The 20803-nt window shown below is 46.6% G+C and overlaps 1 long non-coding RNA gene across 1 annotated transcript; it reads left to right on the top strand.

Annotated features, from left to right (window-relative positions):
* Nucleotides 1-1955: 1955 nt before the first annotated feature.
* LOC141145635 (uncharacterized) lies at nt 1956-15470 on the top strand. The gene is made up of 2 exons (XR_012244580.1): nt 1956-2176; nt 12252-15470. It is a non-coding gene; the product is annotated as an uncharacterized lncRNA (long non-coding RNA).
* Nucleotides 15471-20803: the final 5333 nt, after the last annotated feature.

Raw genomic sequence — 20803 nt, 5'->3', positions numbered from 1 at the left:
CTGGTCTAAGGGGGACTGTGATGTAAGGGGGGGCTCTGTGGACTGTGATGTAAGGGGGGGGGGCTCTGCAAACTGTGATGTTAGGAGGGCTGGCTCTGCAAACTGTGATGTTAGGAGGGCTCTGCGGAATCTGATGTAAGGGGGGCTCTGTGGACGTTTATCTAAGGCGGGCTCTGCAGGCCATGATCTAAGGGGGACTTTGATGTAATGAGTGCTACACAGACTCTGATGTAAGGGGGACTGTAATGTAAGGGGGCTCTGTGGACTGTGATGTAAGGGGGGTGCTCTGCAGACTGTGATGTTAGGAGGGCTCTGCAGAATCTGATGTAAGGAGGGCTTTGTGGACCCTGATGTAAGGGGGGCTCTGTGGAGTCTGATATAAGGTGAGCTCTGTGGACTCTGATCTAAGGAGGACTGTGATGTAATGAGTGCTACACAGACTCTGATGTAAGGGGGACTGTGATGTAAGGGGGCTCTGTGGACTGTGATGTAAGGGGGGGGGGGGGCTCTGCAGACTGTGATGTTAGGAGGGCTCTGCGGAATCTGATGTAAGGGGGGCTTTGTGGACCCTGATGTAAGGGGGGCTCTGTGGAGTCTGTTATAAGGTGAGCTCTGTGGACTCTGATCTAGGGAGGACTGTGATGTAAGGAGTGCTACACAGACTCTGATGTAAGGGGGACTGTGATGTAAAGGGGGCTCTGCAGACTCTGATGTAAAGGAGGCTCTGCTGACTGTGATATAAGGAGGGTTCTGCGGACTTTGATATAAGGGGAGATCTCTGGACTCTCATGTAGGGGGGACTCTTGGAACCCTGATTAAAGGGGAATACTGGGAACTATGATGTATGTAGGGGCCATAATGGAGGTAAAGAGGCCTGGAATTAGTGGAAAGGGCCCTGGGCTCAGAGGTCAGGGGGGCCCTTCATGGTTTCTTGCACGGGGGCCCTGAAGGTTCTAGTTACGCCTCTGGGACGAGGCCCTTGTCCCCATCAACATGGGGACAAGGTGCTTTGGGGGGACCCCAAAGCACCCTCCCCGTGTTGAGGGAAAGCAGACTGGTATGGTTCGGGGGGGCACTCGCCAGGCTGCTTGCTCGGATAAGGGTCTGGTATGGATTTTGGGGGGGACTCCAGATTGTTTTTTTTTGGCATGGAGTTCCCTTTAATATCTATACCAGACCCGAAGGGCCTGGTATGGACTAGGGGGAAACCCATGCCGATTTTTTTCATTGATTTTTATCTATATTGCCGGGACCCGGCAATACATTACAGCCGTGAGCAATTTTAAATGACATTTTTTCCTTTAGAAATGTAATTTTGCTGCGGCACAGTAAAACACATCAGACAGATACGCAACTCTTCAGGCAGACTAAGGGGGCCCCCCAGGCACGATATTGAAAAGAATATTTCAATTTTATTGTTTCACTTTAAGCAATATTATAATCACTGCTCCTGAAAAAACGTCTGTTTTAAAAACTTTTTTTTGCATTGATGCATGTCCCCTGGGGCAGTGCCCGGGTCCCCATACCATTTTTATGGCAATAACTTGCATATAAGCCTTCAAAAAGGGCACTTTTGATTTTTCATGTTCGTGTCCCATTGACTTTAATAGGGTTCGCATGTTCGCACCAATTTTTTGTCTGTTCGCATGTTCTGGTGCGAATCGAACCGGGGGGGGGGGGTGTTCGGCCCATCCCTAGCCAGCATGCATCAGTCATGCAAAAGTGATCGGGCAGCTCAATGGCTGTGAACCTGTTTTTACCTGTTCACTCTTTGGGCAAACCATGCATGTCCAAAGAGCTGAGCTAGTTAAAGTACATCTGAACTCAAGAACAAATGTCATATATTGCAGTAGGGAGCCCATTAGTTGGGCAATAGTTGACCTACATTGTAAGTATATAACAATTATCCTTCTCAGAAAAGGCGGAGGCATGTATAGGCAAATCAAGGAGAAGTGTAGATATTTTTAGGAAGCTGTCACCCCACTCGTCATCCCCAGGAGAAGGATATAAGGAGCCCAGTGCAGGAAGAGGAAGCAAATACTTTAAACGGAGGACAATTCTTCTCTCTGTACAGAAGAAAGACAGTGTGGGGAACTGGACACCCGAATCTTCTACCATCTCTGCCACTCCAAGTCACCCAGAGGACCACAAGAAACTTGGTGAAAGAAGACTACAGGTGGGTTTAGTTGCTGGATTTTTGAGCTCCTGAATTCATCCCAGAGGGAGGACTGGAGAGGATATTCCACATGTCTATGAAGGCTCTCATTATCATGGTATATCTAGTAGTAGTTGGTCCCATTCAATAGACTTGTTCTGTAATGTTGAAGATGCTTCTTAGCTTCTCCAATTTCAGATCTAATGAGTGCCAGGAAGATACCCCAGAAATTATATCCACATCTTAGGACAGGATTTCTCAATCAGGGTTCCTCCAGAGGTTGCTAGGGGTTTCTTGAACAATGAGCAAATTTTGCTTCTGACCATCACACTAATGTATAATGAGTTGTAGATATAGTGATTTTTAGCAGAGGTTCCCTGAGACTGGAAAGTTCTTTCAAGGGTTCCTCTGTGTTGAAAAGGTTGAGAAAGGCTACCTTATGACAACTTAATCCAACCACCATGGAATGGGCACACGGGTATTTATTATCTAAGGGCAGAGAGGGAGGTGTGAAAGCGGTGGTGCCCTCCTGTCCTAGTAACATAACCCCTACTGTTGGTGTCAGGAAGCCTGCATAGGTGTTAGTTCCTTAATTTAAATTGGTAAATGTGTACATTTATTTTTCAATCTCTGCGGTAGAGATGTTAAAATGGCATTATACAGTATGTGGAAGAAAGATAGGCCGACTTCTCAGTTGGTAACCGGTTCTATAGAAGGGACGGACTGCACCTAAATGAGGAGGGTGCAGATCTGCTGGGAATGAAGATGGCCAAAAAGTTAGAGGGGTTTTTAAACTAGGCGATGGGGGGGAGGGTCCAGAGACAGTGATAGCCAGCACGGAAGATATTCCAGAGGGTAGTATTGGGGGCATTAGTGATAGGTTAACCAAAGCACAAAAACACAAGGTGAGTATAGTAGCAAGTCCTAGTTGCAATCTTGAAACACCCAATACGAGGACAATATGCGACCGGTCTAAACTATGTGGCATGTTCACCAATGCCAGGAGCATGGCGGACAAGATGGGTGAACTAGAGATACTGTTGTACGAGGAGGATTTGGATTTTGTGGGAATTTCAGAGACCTGGTTCAACAGCTCTCATGATTGGCTGGCAAACATTCAAGGGTATACCCTTTACCGCAAGGATAGAGAGGGTAAAAAAGGGGGAGGGGTATGCCTATATATCAAGAATAATGTACAAATGAATGTGAGAGATGACATCACTGAGGGAGCTAGTGAGGAGGTGGAATCCTTATGGGTAGAGCTCCAAAGGGATGAAGCTAAGGGGAAAATAATACTGGGAGTATGCTATAGGCCCCCTAACCCGAGGGAGGAAGTGGAGACGGATCTCCTGTCACAAATTGGATTAGCAGCAAGGATGGGAAGTGTTATCATAATGGGGGATTTTAATTATCCAGACATAGACTGGGCGGAGGGAACCGGACATTCATTTAAGGCTCGCCAGTTCCTTAATGTCTTGCAGGACAATTTTATGGGTCAGATGGTAGACGCACCAACTAGAAATAAAACATTACTGGATCTACTGATTACCAACAATACAGACCTGATCACAGATGTGGAAATACGGGGCAATTTAGGTAACAGCGATCACAGGTCAATTAGTTTCAGTATAAATCACACAAATAGGAAACATGAAGGGAACACAAAGACACTAAATTTCAAAAGAGCCAACTTCCCTAAACTACAAACCTTGCTAAAAGGCATAAATTGGGATAAAATATTAGGAAAAAAGAATACGGAGGAGAGATGGGTTTGCTTTAAGAGCATATTAAATAAGGGCATTAGCCAATGTATCCCATTGGGTAATAAATTTAAAAGAGCGAACAAAAATCCTGGATGGCTTAACTCCAATGTAAAAATGCATATAAAAGCAAAGGAGAAGGCCTTCAGAAAATATAAGGTTGAGGGATCATCCTCAGCATTCAGACTTTATAAAGAATGCAATAAGAAATGTAAGGGTGCAATTAGGACGGCAAAGATAGAACATGAAAGACACATAGCGGAGGAGACCAAAAAAAATCCCAAGAAATTCTTTAAGTATGTAAACAGTAAAAAAGGGAGGACAGACCATATTGGCCCCATAAAGAATGAGGAAGGACATCTGGTTACAAAGGATGGGGAGATGGCGAAGGTATTGAATTTATTCTTCTCCTCAGTATTCACGAGTGAATCGGGGGGCTTCAGTAACCAAAACTGCAGTGTTTATCCTCATGACACAACACAGGAAGCACCTCCATGGTTAACAGAGGACGGAATTAAAATTAGACTTGAGAAACTTAACATTAACAAATCACCGGGACCAGATGGCTTGCATCCGAGAGTACTTAGGGAACTCAGTCAGGTGATTGCCAGACCGTTGTTCCTAATTTTTACAGACAGTCTATTGACTGGAATGGTACCAGCTGATTGGAGAAAAGCCAATGTAGCACCAATATTTAAAAAGGGCCCAAAAAACATCCCTGGGAATTACAGACCAGTTAGCCTAACGTCAATAGTATGTAAACTCTTGGAGGGGATGATAAGGGACTATATACAAGATTTTAGTAATAAGAATGATATCATTAGCAGTAATCAGCATGGATTCATGAAGAATCGTTCTTGCCAAACCAATCTATTAACCTTCTATGAGGAGGTGAGTTGCCATCTAGATAAAGGAAGGCCCGTAGACGTGGTGTATCTGGATTTTGCAAAAGCATTTGACACAGTTCCCCATAAACGTTTACTGTACAAAATAAGATCCGTTGGCATGGACCATAGGGTGAGTACATGGATTGAAAACTGGCTACAAGGGGACGTGTTCAGAGGGTGGTGATAAATGGGGAGTACTCAGAATGGTCAGGGGTGGGTAGTGGGGTTCCCCAGGGTTCTGTGCTGGGACCAATCCTATTTAATTTGTTCATAAACGACCTGGAGGATGGGATAAAGAGTTCAATCTCTGTATTTGCAGACGATACTAAGCTAAGCAGGGCAATAACTTCTCTGCAGGATGTGGAAACCTTACAAAAAGATCTGAACAAATTAATGGGGTGGGCGACTACATGGCAAATGAGGTTCAATGTAGAAAAATGTAAAATAATGCATTTGGGTGGCAAAAATATAAATCAATCTATACACTGGGGGGAGAACCTCTGGGGGAATCTAGGATGGAAAAGGACCTGGGGGTCCTAGTGGATGATAGGCTCAGCAATGGCATGCAATGCCAAGCTGCTGCTAATAAAGCAAACAGAATATTGGCATTAAACGGGGGATCAACTCCAGAGATAAAACGATAATTCTCCCACTCTACAAGACTCTGGTCCGGCCGCACCTGGACTCCAGTATGCTGTCCAGTTCTGGGCACCAGTCCTCAGGAGGGATGTACTGGAAATGGAGCGAGTACAAAGAAGGGCAACAAAGCTAATAAAGGGTCTGGAGGATCTTAGTTATGAGGAAAGGTTGCGAGCACTGAACTTATTCTCTCTGGAGAAGAGACGCTTGAGAGGGGATATGATTTCAATTTACAAATACTGTACTGGTGACCCCACAATAGGGATAAAACTTTTTCGCAGAAGAGAGTTTAATAAGACTCGTGGCCACTCATTACAATTAGAAGAAAAGCGGTTTAACCTTAATCAACGTAGAGGGTTCTTTACTGTAAGAGCGGCCAGGATGTGGAATTCCCTTCCACAGGCGGTGGTCTCAGCGGGGAGCATTGATAGCTTCAAGAAACTATTAGATAATCACCTGAATGACCGCAACATACAGGGATATGTAATGAAATACTGACACATAATCACACACATAGGTTGGACTTGATGGACTTGTGTCTTTTTTCAACCTCACCTACTATGTAACTATGTAACTATGATAGTGACCAGGGTTCCCACCCTGTCCAGGGATGTTGGTCCCAGTTTGACCTAGGTGGTCTCTTTCAAGCCTCTTGTGAGCCAATTGTCCTTTCTGTCCCTCATGACCATCTGTCTTCCGCATATAATGCCGTTTTAACATCTCTATCCCTGCAATCTGGCAGAAATTCACAACTTTGGCCACGTAAATTGAGGAACTAACACCTGTGAAGGCTTCCTGACACCAACAATGGCGCTATGTAACTAGGACAGGGTGGCACCACCACCATCACACCTCCCACCCTGGTCTTGGACAATCAATACTTATCTACACATGTGAGGGCTGGACTGACAACTCATGGGGCCCCCGGACAATAAGAGCAGGACCGCTGTTAGAAACCATGGGGCCCTGTACAGCCTACCTGATGGGGCCCCCTTCAACCACGCCCTTACACTGTATCTTTTACATTTTTTTTTTTTTTTAGTTTTTGCTTTCACACGGGATGAATAACATCCCTTGTGATAGCATGGGCCATGACAGGTCCTCTTTATGGAGAGATATGAGGTCTTTTAGACCCCATATCTGTCCTCTGGCCTCCAAAGCATCTGATCAAACCAAGATCAGTTTCATCAGATGCTTGTTCAAGCCGGTAATGGCTTCTTTACATGAGACAAAAACCGGAAGTGATAAAATCCCCGTTACTTCTGGTTTCTGACATCACACAGTGGGAGGAACAATATCCATCCCTCTCACTGTGTCCCAGGAACCGGATGCTACTGGTCACATCTTAAAAGCAGTAAAGGTGGTGATGGGACCCCTTTCCACTGCCTGTAAAAGTAATCCAGTGGCTTCCCAGCCACTAGGATTACTTTTACTTTGTGCAAAATCGCTGTGGCTAAAAAATGATATCTTGATCATTGATGTAGTGATGACCAGGATATCATCCTTCCACTCAAGTACTGGTACATCGCTGGACGGGAAGCAGTTAAAGGGGATTGGTTTGGGGGGACAGTAAAAATGCAGCTCCGATGCACATTTACTGCTCCCCCAAATGAAGTGTAAAGTAACATCTCAATATTTCTTATGATCATCAGCATGAGTTCGACTCAAACATTGGCTGTTCGCCCGTTCGCCGAATAGTGAACAATTTGGGGTGTTCGCGGCAAATTCGAAAACCACGGAACACCCATTAAAAGTCTACGGGAGAAATCAAAAGTGCTAATTTTAAGGGTTAATATGCAAGTTATTGTCATAAAAAGTGTTTGGGGACCCGGGTCCTGCCCCAGGGGACATGTATCAATGTAAAAAAAGGTTTTAAAATAGTCTGTTTTTTTCGGGAGCAGTGATTTTAATAATGCTTAAAGTGAAACAATAAAAGTGAAATATTCCTTTAAATTTGGTACCTGGGGGATGTCTATAGTATGCCTGTAAATGTTTCCCGTGTTTAGAACAGTCCCTGCAAAAATTACATTTCTAAAGGAAAAAAAAGTGATTTAAAAGTAGTAGCGATAGCGCCGCTGCGCCGGCTATAATGAATTGTCACATACAAGTCATTGAAGAAAATGGCCTGGGATTCCCCCACAGTGCATTACCAGGCCCTTTGCGTGGGGTCCCCCCAAATTCCATACCAGGCCCTTCAGGTCTGGTATGGATATTAAGGGGAACCCCGCTCCAAAATAAAAAAAATGGCGTGGGGATCCCCCTCAAAATCCATACCAGACCCTGAAGGGTCTGGTATAGATTTTAAGGGGCACCCCGCGCCAAAATTTAAAAAAAATGGCGTGGGGGCCCCCCTAAAAATCCATACCAGACCCTTATCCGAGCACGCGATCTGGCAGGCAGCAGGAAAAAACCTTACCAGGCCACATGCCCTCAACATGGGATGGTTTTCCCCATGTTGATGGGGACAAGGGCCTCATCCCCACAACCCTTGCCCGGTGGTTGTGGGGGTCTGCGGGCAGGGGGGTTATTGGAATCCGGAAGCCCCCTTTAACAAGGGGACCCCCAGATCCAGTCCCCCCGTGTGAAATGGTAATGGGGTACAAATGTACCCCTACCATTTCACAAAAAAAGTGTCAAAAATGTTAAAAAGACAAGAGACGTTTTTTGACAATTCCTTTAATGTCTTCTTCTTCCATCTTCTTCTGGTGTTCCTTCGGTTTTCTTCCTCCATCTTGTTCTTCCCCCGCTTCTTCCTCTTCTTCCTCCGATCCTCTGCTTCTTCCTTCGGTCTTCTCGTCCGCATCTTCCTCCGGCTTCTTCTTCCCCTCTTTGTTCTTTGGACGATCCGCAACCATGGGAGGTTCCCGCTGTGTGACGCTTCTGTCCTTCTGACATTTCTTATATAACAGAGGGCAGGGCCACCCGGTGACCCCACCCCCCTCTGACACACGGGGACTTCACAGGGACTTCCCTATGGCTTTACCTGTGGCATCAGAGGGGGGCGGGGTCACCCCTTACATAACATGGTAACACTTTTTATAACAATAACTTTCATATAAACCTTTAAAATGAGCACTTGATTTTTCATGTTCGTGTCCCATAGACGTTTGCCTGTTCGCATGTTCTGGATGCGAACCGAACCGGAGGGTGTTTGGCTCATCTCTACTGGCATGGCACTGGCATGACTCTGTCATGGCTCTGTCATGGCTCTATCATGGCTCTGTCATGGCTCTATCATGGCTCTGTGACCAGAGATCACCTTCCACAGAGTGAATACACTAAGGTAAGGGGGGAGGGGTTTGTGATATAAGGGGGAAACCTTTATATCAGTGCCCCCTTTTATTTTTGCATTCACTCCCCCCTTACCTCAGACTGGCTTGATGGCGCTGTCACTGACCTCCTCTCAGGTACACTGTGTAGGGCTCAGTCAGATGGCTCCAGGTTGGTGGTTCTGGTTTTATCCTATAGTCTCCTCTCCACAGTCCACACACATCTGACTCCTCCCATAATCCCCATCCCGGAGGCGCTCTCACTCTTGATTCCTCTCCAGACTTCCCCTCAGAGACTGCAAACGTGAGAAAAGACAAGAGAAGCTCAGAGATTGCAGACATGATACAAGAGATGGTTAGAGGCTGCAGACATGATACAAGAGATGGTTAGAGACTGCAGACATGATACAAGAGATGGTTAGAGGCTGCAGACATGATACCAGAGATGGTTAGAGGCTGCAGACATGATACAAGAGATGGTTAGAGATTGCAGACATGATACAAGAGATGGTTAGAGGCTGCAGACATGATACAAGAGATGGTTAGAGGCTGCAGACATGATATAAGAGATGGTTAGAGGCTGCAGACAAAGTACAGGAGGTGGTCAGAAGATGCGCACGGGATACAGGAGGTGGACAGAGGATGTGGAAATGATACAGGAGGTCGTCAGATTATGCAGACATGTAGAGGAGGACACAGAGGGGTCAGTCATGTAGAGGAGCACACAGAAGAGTCCCCCATGTAGAGGAGCACACAGAGGGGTCAGTCATGTAGAGGAGCACACAGAGGGGTCAGTCATGTAGAGGAGCACACAGAGGGGTCAGTCATGTAGAGGAGCACACAGAGGAGTCCCCCATGTAGAGGAGCACGCAGAGGAGTCCCGCATGCAGAGGAGCACACAGAGGGTTCAGTCATGTAGAGGAGCACACAGAGGAGTCCCCCATGTAGAGGAGCACACAGAGGAGTCCCCCATGGAGAGGATCACACAGAGGGGTCAGTCATAGAGGAGCACACAGAGGAGTCCCCCATGTAGGGGGAGCACACAGAGAGGTGAAGTCCTGATAAGAGGTGTCAAAGGAGAGCCCTCACACAGGACACATGGCAGGTTGGCACACAGGAGACATGGCAGGCAGGCCAGGCGTAAAGGTTGGCACACAGGAGACATGGCAGACAGGGCGGTGAGATTCACACACAGGAGACATGGCAGGCAGGGTGATGAGGTTGGCACACACAGGACACATGTCAGGCAGGGTGGTGAGTTTGGCACACAGGAGACATTGCAGACAGGGCGGTGAGGTTGGCACACACAAGACACATCAGGCAGGGCGGTGAGGTTGGCACACAGGAAACATGGCAGGCAGGGCGGTGAGGTTGGCACACACAGGGCACATCAGGTAGGGAAGTGAGGTTGGCACACAGGAGACATGGCAGGCAGGACGGAGAGGTGGGCACACAGGAGACATGACAAGCAAGCAGAGCGGTGAGATTGGCACACAGGAGATATGGCAGGCAGGGTGGTGAGGTTGGCACACATAAGACACATGTCAGGCAGGGTGGTGAGGTTGGCACACAGGAGACATGGCAGGCAGGGCAGTGAGGTTGGCACACACAGGGCACATCAGTCAGGACTGTGAGGTTGGAACACAGGAGACATGGCAGGCAGGCAGGGCGGTGAGGTTGGCACAGAGAAGACATGGCAGGCAGGGTGGTGGGGTTGGCACACAGGAGACATGGCAGGGCGGTAAGGTGGGCACACAGGAGACATGGCAGGCAGGCAGGCAGAATGGTGAGGTTGGCACACAGAAGACATGGCAGGCATGCATGGCGGTGAGGTTGGCACACAGGAGACATGGCAGGCAGGGTGGTGAAGTTGTCACACAGGAGACATGGCAGGCAGGAAGGTGAGGTTGGCACACAGGAGACATGCCAGGCATGCATGGCGGTGAGGTTGGCACACCAGAGACATGGCAGGCAGGGCGGTGAAGTTGGCACACAGGAGACATGGCAGGCAGGACGGTGAGGTTGGCACACAGGAGACATTTGGAAGAAAGGAAAAAATGAGCTATGACTAAGCATCTATCCATGATGTGAAACGCGTTAACTGGTTTTCCCTGTCTTCTATGCCCAAGATTTGACTGTTTTTGGATTTTAATCGTTTAAATAAAGATGCCTCAGTAATTGTCATGTCATACTCGTACACAAACCTCTCATAAACCTTTTTAATTGCCATGTCACATTCTCTATTGCAAACGTTGATAAACTTCTTCAATTGTATTTCTTTAATTGTCATGTGCAGTATTATACTGTTAATTGTATAAAATTGGTGCTCGCTCCCGCCGCAGCCCGCCCCAGCCCGCCCCACTTCTGCATGCGCAGTGTGCTCCAAATCGGCTGACTATGTTCTATGAGAAAGCCGCTACCCATCACACATAATGTTTGGAACGCACCGTGCATGCGCAGTAGGACATGTAGTGGCTATCTGATAGAACACCTGCAGCTGACTTCTGAATTGTAGTTGACCTCCTTTTGACCTGAAGCTGACTGTCTTCCGACTTGCAGTTAACCTCCTTCTGACCTGAAGCTGACCTCCCTTTGACCTGCAGCTGACAGCCTTTCCGACTTGCAGTTGACCTCCTTCTGACATTAAACTGAGCACCTTCTGAACTGAAGTTGACCTCCTTAGCGGCTTTTGCATTACCATTGACTTGTATGAAAGAAGTTCTGATGCAAACAAAAGCTTTTGTCAACAGACTCTAATACAAACACAGCGGGTCCAACCACACATGAAAGCCCATTTAACCAGTATAATCCTGGAGAACATACAAACCTAATCACCAGCATCCCTGGTGGGACGTAACCTCTGGACCTTACTGCTGCAAGGCCAGATGTAAAATAAAGCTAGCTATTGCCCTGGCCACAATTAGGAACATCGGCTATCAATTAAGGGTTCCCTTTTAAAAATGGAGGGGGGGATGGGGGCATGGATAGCACATGGACTCCTTCTAGTTGACTGGTCCCAGTAATTGCAATGTAATACACTTCCAAACTTCCAAAAATTCCCACTGAGAAAATTCACTGGAATTCTCTTTCTATCACAGATGAAACATATTGTGCTTCCACTATTAATGTTATTGGGGTCTATTTACAAAAATTTGCATAGCCATTCATCCAATGAATCTGCATGTACAGTACATCCATTTTGAGCCACACTGGTTACATTTATTTGCTAATTCCCTCTAGTGTTCTCTAGATTTGTTGCATTGTATCTCTAGCTACAAAAACCTATGCTTTTCCTGTGCTCCTCAGCTCCATCTAGTGGCCATAATGTGGTATTTTGCTACCGCAAATTAAAAAAGGACACTTGTTCAGAAGAGAAAATACCCCAAAGAATGTTTGTTTTTGCCCAATTTACTCCGAACGAATGAACATGCAGAGTCACTGGAAGAATAGCTATGCAATTTTTTTTTTTTTTTTTTTTAACTAGATCCAGCATTGTCTCTTTACCAGGCGTTTATATTTCTTTTTAATTCTATTTCTCCAGAATTCAACGCCAGTTTAGGTTGGGATTATGAGAAATCACAAAGAAGGTCGCGAGGAGACACCAGGACCAGATGGGGGATGGGCACCTGACCAGAATGTGGGGTCACAAGGCGATAAAGAAACCATAAAGGCAATGGTGATGACCCCCCTCTACTGTTACTTCAAAATGGGTCAGTTTGTCAACAACGGAGTCAGAAGGGGAGAGAATCAGTCAGAGGATGAAACAAAAGCGGTGCCAGGGTGTGGCAAGATGGCGGACGAAGCGTCAAGAACACCCATTAATGGGAGCCAAAAGCCTGATCTGATTAATGAAAATACACAAGGGGCTTTCGAAGCTGAACATGACGAATTCGTTAGGGGAAAGATGATGACGATAGATCGCATATTAGGTCGAATATTAATGAAGAATCGTCCTCGTCCTCCTCCTCCTCATCATCATTGACCCTAATAGATCTTTATTGAAGATACAAAGAGCAATAGAAGTACATTTATTGGATGGAATCTAAACTCCCCCCCTTGCTTGAAACCACCCAATCAGCTGAATTTTTTACATTTCCCCTTTAAGCTGATTGGAGCGCGATCACCGTGATCACATGACCAGAAGCTCTGCCACACCCGGTGGGGTAAAATCCACTTAAAGGGCCAGCGGGAGGTGGTGGCACGGGGGGGGGGGTTAGCTTGCATGTTATCGTATCGATGATTGGCACCCGTTTATTGTAATTGTTTAATTATTCGCTGATTCCCTAATATTCCTGCAAAATCTTTAACTGGGAGATCTGATGCTATTAAACCACTTGCCTACCGGGCGCTTTTCACCCCCTTCCTGCCCAGGCCAATTTTCAGCTTTCAGCGCTCTCACTTTTTGAATGACAATTGCGCGGTCATGTAACACTGTACCCAAATGTTTATCATTTTCATCACACAAATAGAGATTTCTTTTGGTGGTATTTAATCGCCACTGGGTGATTTTTTTTTCTCGCTAAACAAACTAAAAAAAAACTACCAAAATTAAAAAAAGAAAAAAAAGTTTTTCATGGTTTGTTATAAAATTTTGCAGACAGGTAATTTTTCTCCTTCACTGGTGGGCACTGATGAGGAGGCACTAATGAGGTTGCACTGAAGGGCACTGATAGGTGGCACTCATAGGCGGCACAGAGGGGCACAGATAGGTTGCACTTATAGGCGGCACAAAAGGGCACTGATAGGCGGCACAGAGGGGCACTGATAGGCAAAACTGATAGGTGACACTGATAAGGAGGCACTGATGGGCACTGATTGGCAGCACTGCTGAGCATAGATTGGCAGCACTGTTGGGCACTGATTGGCAGCACTAATGAGCACTGATTTGAAGTAGTGATGGGCACTGATTGGCAGCACTAGTGGGCACTGATTGGCAGCACTGTTGGGCACTGATTGGCAGCACTAATGAGCACTGATTGGCAGTACTGATGAGCACTGATTGGCAGCACTAGTGGGCACTGATTGGCAGCACTAGTGGGCATTGATTGGCAGAACTAGTGGGCACTGATTGGCAGTACTGATGAGCACTGATTGGCAGCACTAGTGGACACTGATTGGCAGCACTTATGGGCACTGATTGGCAGTACTGATGAGCACTGATTGGCAGCACTAGTGGGCACTGATTGGCAGCACTAGTGGGCATTGATTGGCAGCACTAGTGGGCATTGATTGGCAGTACTGATGAGCACTGATTGGCAGCACTAGTGGGCATTGATTGGCAGCACTAGTGGGCAATGATTGGCAGCACCAGTGAGCACTGATTGGCAGTACTGATGAGCACTGATTGGCAGCACTGGTGGACATTGATTGGCAGTACTGATGAGCACTGATTGGCAGCACTAGTGGGCACTGATTGGCAGCACTAGTGGGCATTGATTGGCAGCACTAGTGGGCATTGATTGGCAGCACTAGTGGGCACTGATTGGCAGTACTGATGAGCACTGATTGGCAGCACTAGTGGGCATTGATTGGCAGCACTAGTGGGCATTGATTGGCAGCACTAGTGGGCACTGATTGGCAGTACTGATGAGCACTGATTGGCAGCACTAGTGGGCATTGATTGGCAGCACTAGTGGACATTGATTGGCAGCACCAGTGAGCACTGATTGGCAGCTGATGAGCACTGATTGGCAGCACTGGTGGACATTGATTGGCAGTACTGATGAGCACTGATTGGCAGCACTGGTGGGCACTGCTGGGACTGCACTGATAATCACGAAACTGATAATCATTTCCCCCGATTATCAGTGTAGATGTCCCTATAACACAAGCCGGTTATCGGCTCTCCTCTCCTCTCCTCATGCTGTCAGTGTGAGGAAAGGAATGCCGATAACAGGCTTGTGTTTACACTCTGTGATCAGCTGTCACTGGATTTGATTGGCCCTTTACCCTGATCTGTGATCAGCTGTGTCCTAAGGACATGCCGCAGGGGGTGCGCAGGCAGCTCAGTCACAGGAGGACCTCCATGTACGCCCTGCCGGCAGAGTAAGCCCGCCCTGTAGCCGTCTTTTGGCTATGTAGCGTGGGCGGGATCTGGTTAACCACCTGCCGACCACTCACAGTAAATATACTGAAAGCGGGCAGCAGGTGGAGACACAGCAATGTACACGTGAGTCGCCATCTTGCTTCCGGGTTTGGGGCGCACATGTGACCCGTGCTGTGATTGGACGCAGCACGAGTTTGGCAGCAGATTTCAGCCGGTGATTTTGTCTGAAGTCAGCTGATCGGCTGTGTCCAATCACAGCGCAGAGTTCTGTGTTTACAAACCACACCAGACTCTGTGTGCTGTGAACAGCGATCTGGCTGTTTCTTCTCCCTGAAAAGAAGGGGAAAAAAACAGGCAGCACACATTACACACACTGTAGCTTGTTAGGGACACAGTTAACCCATTGATTGCCATTTGAGGTTAAACCCCTTCCCAGCCAGTGTCATTAGTACAGTGACAGTGTATAGTATTATCACTGATCACTGTATTAGTGTCACTGGTGATGTCGGTGTCAGTCAGCGACCCTCTCAGATGTGTCAGTTAGCGCCAGATCACCCGCCACCCTATCACAGTCCCATTATAAGTCGCTGATCACCGCCATTACCAGTATTGTATCATAGCTGCGTAAATTCCAATATATATACCATAGTTTGTAGACGCTATAACTCGCACAAACCAATTATTATATATTTATTGGAATTTTTTTCTTTTTTTACCAAAGACATGTATCAGAATACATTTTGGCCAGTAAGTGAAGAAATTTGACTTTATTAGAAATGTTTTATAGCAGGAAAGAGGTGCAGCGCTAACAGGGAGCTGAGATGACCAAGCGTGGGGTCTGATTCACAGGTGATCCCTTTTCGGGGAAAGCTTTAAATCATCGCTCACGATCAGAGCTATGAGTAAGGCTTTCGCCGAAACGCGTTAGCTCTTTAATGTCACACCATGTAGCCAATGAAGACTTCAACAACGGATTTTGCCGACTCTTCTCCTTGTTTTATACTGTTTATAGGTGTGTGGAGGACACATGAAGCCAGAGCACCGGCTCTTCTCATTGTTTTCAAATGTTTTATAACAGAAAGTATAAAATATTGGGGGGGGGGTTACATTTTTGGTCTTTTTTTGATTATGTAATAAAAAATAAAAAACCCAATAGTGATCAAATACCACCAAAAGGAAGCTCTATTTGTGCGAAAAATGGTGTTGTTTGACGGCGCAATTGCCAGTTAAAGTAGCGCAGTGCGGAACAGCAAAAAATGGCCTGGTCATGTAGGGGGTAAAACCTTCCAGAGGTAAAATGGTTAGGGTGGGGACACATCAAAAATTGATATGATTTTAGTTTTTTTCTGTGTCTGCATTTTGTAGGTTGTTAATTGACAAATAAAAACTATTTGTTGCTTTATATTTCAATGTATCCTTACTTTACATCATTTGTTATCAAGTGCCTAAAACTAAAGCTATACTATGCTAAGCTATGCTATACTAGAAAAATATGCACTTTCACTGTACTAATAACACTGGCTGGGAAGGGGTTAAACATCAGGGGCTATCAAAGGGTTAAATGTGTGCCTAGCTAGTGTTTATGTGTACTGTGGGAAGTGCTTTTACTAGGGGAAGTAATCAGTTTTATTCCCTGCTTTGGTGTTATCGCTCTCACTCTCTCATACTGGTCACTGGAAGTTCAACATGGCACCTCATGGCAAAGAACTCTCTGAGGATCTGAAAAAAAAGAATTGTTGCCCTACATAAAGATGGCCTAGGCTATAAGAAGATTGCCAAGACCCTGAAACTGAGCTGCAGCACGGTGGCCAAGACCATACAGCGGTATAACAGGACAGGTTCCCCTCAGAACAGGCCTCGCCATGGTCCACCAAAGAAGTTGTGGTCACGTGCTCAGCGTCATATCCAGAGGTTGTCTTTGGGAAATAGACATATGAGTGCTGCCAGCATTGCTGCAGAGGTTGTAGGGGTGGGGGGGGGTCAGCCTGTCAGTGCTCAGACCATACGCCGCACACTGCATCAAATTGGTCTGCATGGCTATCATCCCAGAAGGAAGCCTCTTCTAAAGATGATGCACAAGAAAGTCCGCAAACAGTTTGTTGAAGACAAGCAGACTAAGGACATGGATTACTGGAACCATGTCCTGTGGTCTGATGAGACCAAGATAAACTTGTTTGGTTCAGATGGTGACAAGCGTGTGTGGGGGCAACCAGGTGTGGAGGACAAAGACAAGTGTGTCTTGTCTACAGTCAAGCATGGTGGTGGGAGTGTCATGGTCTGGGGGTACATGAGTGCTGCCGGCACTGGGGGGCTACAGATCATTGAGGGAACCATGAATGCCAACATGTACTGTGACATACTGAAGCAGAGCATGATCCCCTCCCTTCAGAGACTGGACCGCAGGGCAGTATTCCAACATGATAACCACCCCAAACACACCTCCAAGACCACCACTGCCTTGCTAAAGAAGCTGAGGGTAAAGGTGATGGACTGGCCAAGCATGTCTCCAGACCTAATCCCTATTGATCATCTGTGGGACATCCTCAAACGGAAGGTGGAGGAGTGCAAGGTCTCTAACATCCACCAGCTCTGTGATGTCATCATGGAGGAGGGGAAGAGGACTCCAGTGACAACCTGTGAAGCTCTGGTGACCTCCATGCCCAAGAGGGTTAAGGCAGTGCTGGAAAATAATGGTGGCCACACAAAATATTGACACTTTGGGCCCAATTTGGACATTTTCACTTAGGGGTGTACTGACTTTTGTTGCCAGCGGTTTAGACATTAATGGCTGTGAGTTGAGTTATTTTGAGGGGACAGCAAATTTACACTGTTATACAAGCTGTACACTCACTACTTTACATTGTAGACAAGTGTCATTTCTTCAGTGTTGTCACATGAAAAGATATAATCAAAGATTTACAAAAATGGGGTGTACTCACTTTTGTGAGATATGAGATACTGTATGTGGTTTAAAATTTGGTCCCAGAAGGTAGATATTTTGTCGCAGCTCTACTTTGTAGTAGTTTGGGTCGTATGGTGCCACACCAGAACAGGTTGAGGCTGAGGGATCAATCAAGAAGGACATGAAAGCTCAATGTAGTTTCTTAAATTGCGTTTTCCTCCAATTGTTTGCTAATTATTAACCACTTCCTGTCTGCGCTATGGCCAAAAGATGGCTACAGCGCGGGTTTACTTTGCCGGGAGGGAGTAGATGGGCTTACTACCGTAATCAGGCTACCCCCTGCACCACCGCCCCCCCCCCCACACTTGCGGCGCGCGGGTGGCGCACTCTGTGATTGCCCAACCCTTCAGACTCAGCCAATCACAGCGGCCCTTTACCACGTGATCAGCTGTCAGCCAATTATAGCTGATCACAGGATGTAAACACAAGCCGGTCATCGGCTTTTCTTTCCTCATGCTGACAGCCGATAACCGGCTTCTGTTAAAGGAACATCAGCACTAATAATCAGTGTCCTGATTATCAGTGCAGTCCCACCAGTGCTGCCAATCAGTGCCTACCAGTGCCACCTATCAGTGCTTATCAGTGTTTAATCATCAGTGTCCCCTATCAGAGCCCATCAGTGCCACCTATCAGTGCCCATCAGTGCCGCCTCATCAGTGCCCACCAGTGCTGTCTCATCAGTGCCCGTCAGTGCTGCCTCATCAGTGCAGCATATCAGTGCCCATCAGTGCAGCATATCAGTGCCCATCAGTGCCAGCATATCAGTGCCCATCAGTGCCACCTCATCAGTGCCCATCAGTGCAGCATATCAGTGCCCATCAGTGCAGCATATCAGTGCCCATCAGTGCCACCTCATCAGTTCCCATCAGTGCAGCCTACCAATGCCCATCAGTCCCGCCATATTAGTGCCCATCAGTGCAGCATACCAGTGCCCATTAGTGTCACCTCATCAGTGCCCATCAGTGCAGCCTACCAATGCCCATTAGTGCCGCCTCATCAGTGCCCATCAGTGCAGCATACCAGTGCCCATTAATGCCACCTCATCAGTGCCCATCAGTGCAGCTTACCAATGCCCATCAGTGCCGCCTCATCAGTGCCCATCAGTGCAGCATATCAGTGCCCATCAGTGCAGCATATCAGTGCCCATCAGTGCCACCTCATCAGTGCTCATAAGTGCAGCATATCAGTGCCATCAGTGCCGATCAGTGCAGCCTCATCAGCACACATCATTGAAGGCTATCAGTGCTCATCAATGAAGGAGAAAAATTACCTGTTTGCAACATTTTTTAACAAACTATGAAAAAAAAAAATATTTTTAATTTTCAGTCTTTTTTTGTTTGTTTAGCAAAAAATAACCCCCCCCCAGTGGTGATAAAATAGCACCAAATGAAAGCTCTATTTGTGAGAAGAAAATGATAAAAATGTCATGTGTGTACAGTGCTGCATGACCGCGCAATTGTCATTCAAAGTGTGACAGCGCTGAAAGCTGAAAATTGGCCTGGGCAGGAAGGGGGTAAAAGTGTCCATTAAGCAAGTGGTTAAACTGCGGATTTTACAGAGGTAGCTGAGAGACACCTGTTGGTGGCCACTGGAAGTACAATGCTGGCACAAATCGGCTCCTACAAAAAAAATTGAATTTATTGGGAAGTTGTTTTAACCCTCTGATAACCTCCTATGACCCCAACAAAACCAGCAATTTAATCCCTGATAATGCTGCAAACTTTATAGCTTTGGACTTCTGTAATTAAATACAGCCCTGGTGCAAGCAGTGGGCTGGATCTTGGTAAGAGTTATGCAAATGTCAAAATGCCTTGATGGGTGGACAGTTGTGAGGTATGCATTCCCCATTCACAATGGACAGGCTTGAGGAAGGGAGCTATCCCCAAAATACGTTGCCAGTAATGGTCGTTCCTTGGTGGGTTGTATTTGCTTGCAGGCCAACCTAGGTAACACCCATAACTGGCAACGTATTATGGGGATAGCTCCCTTCCTCAAGCCTGTCCATTGTGAATGGGGAATGCATACCTCCCAACTGTCCCAGATTTCGAGGGACTGTCCCTGATTTGGGGCAATGTCCCTCTGTCCCTCTTCCCCCCTCATTTGTCCCACACGTTGGTCTGATCTATATAGTTGTATATAAAATGCACTTTTTATCTTTCAAAAAGTGTTTCCCAGCGCTAAACATTTCATCCAATTTTTAAATTGCGGCATTTGTACATTTTAAAGGACGAAATAAAGGAATAGTAGTGGTAAAAAAAAAGTCCTTGTGGATTTAAGTAACCTTTTTTTTTGGTTAATGCTCCTTTAAGGGGGTGTGGCAAGGGGTATGTCCTATGCCCATAGCTCTCAACTGTCCCTGATTTCGAGGGACTGTCCCTGATTTGGAGCAATGTCCCTCTGTCCCTCATTCCTCCTCATTTGTCCCTCATTTTGGTCTGATCTATAGAGATGTATATAAAATGCACTTTTTATCTGTCAAAAAGTGTTTTCCAGCGCTAAACCTTTCATCTGATTTCTAAATTGCTGCATTTGTAAATTCCAAAAGCCAATATAAAGGAATAGTAGTGGTATAAAAAGCACTCGTGGGTTTAACCAATCTTGTTTTTTTGTACAGTTCTCCTTTAAGGGGGCGTGGCCAGGGGTGTGTCCTATTCCTGCATACTTTTGCTGATAGGTGTCCCTCATCCCCATCTCAAAAAGTTGGGAGGTGTGTATGCCTACAAACGTTTGTTAGTTGGTGTCCCTCATTCCCATCTTAAAGTGTTGGGAGGTATGGGAATGGCTATAAAGCAGGGGTGGACTGACCATTGAGCCACTTGGGGAACTGCCCGAGGGCCCTGGGCCACTAGGGGGCCCCATCAGGGTTGCCAGCCTCAGTAAAACCAGGGACAGTATGTAGAAATCTGTGTTTTTTTACATCTGTCTGTGTATACTGTGTGTACATGTGTATACTGTGTGTACATGTGTATACTGTGTGATTGTATACTGTGTGCGTGTATACTGTGTGGCCCCATAATCTCTGATTGCCTGGGGGCCCCATAATCTCCTATTGCCCGGGGGCCCCATGAGTTATCAGTCCGCCCCT

This window comes from Aquarana catesbeiana, linkage group LG05, assembly GCF_042186555.1.
Source record: "Aquarana catesbeiana isolate 2022-GZ linkage group LG05, ASM4218655v1, whole genome shotgun sequence".
Classification (NCBI taxonomy): domain Eukaryota; kingdom Metazoa; phylum Chordata; class Amphibia; order Anura; family Ranidae; genus Aquarana; species Aquarana catesbeiana.
This window is presented reverse-complemented; position numbering and strand designations above follow the sequence as displayed.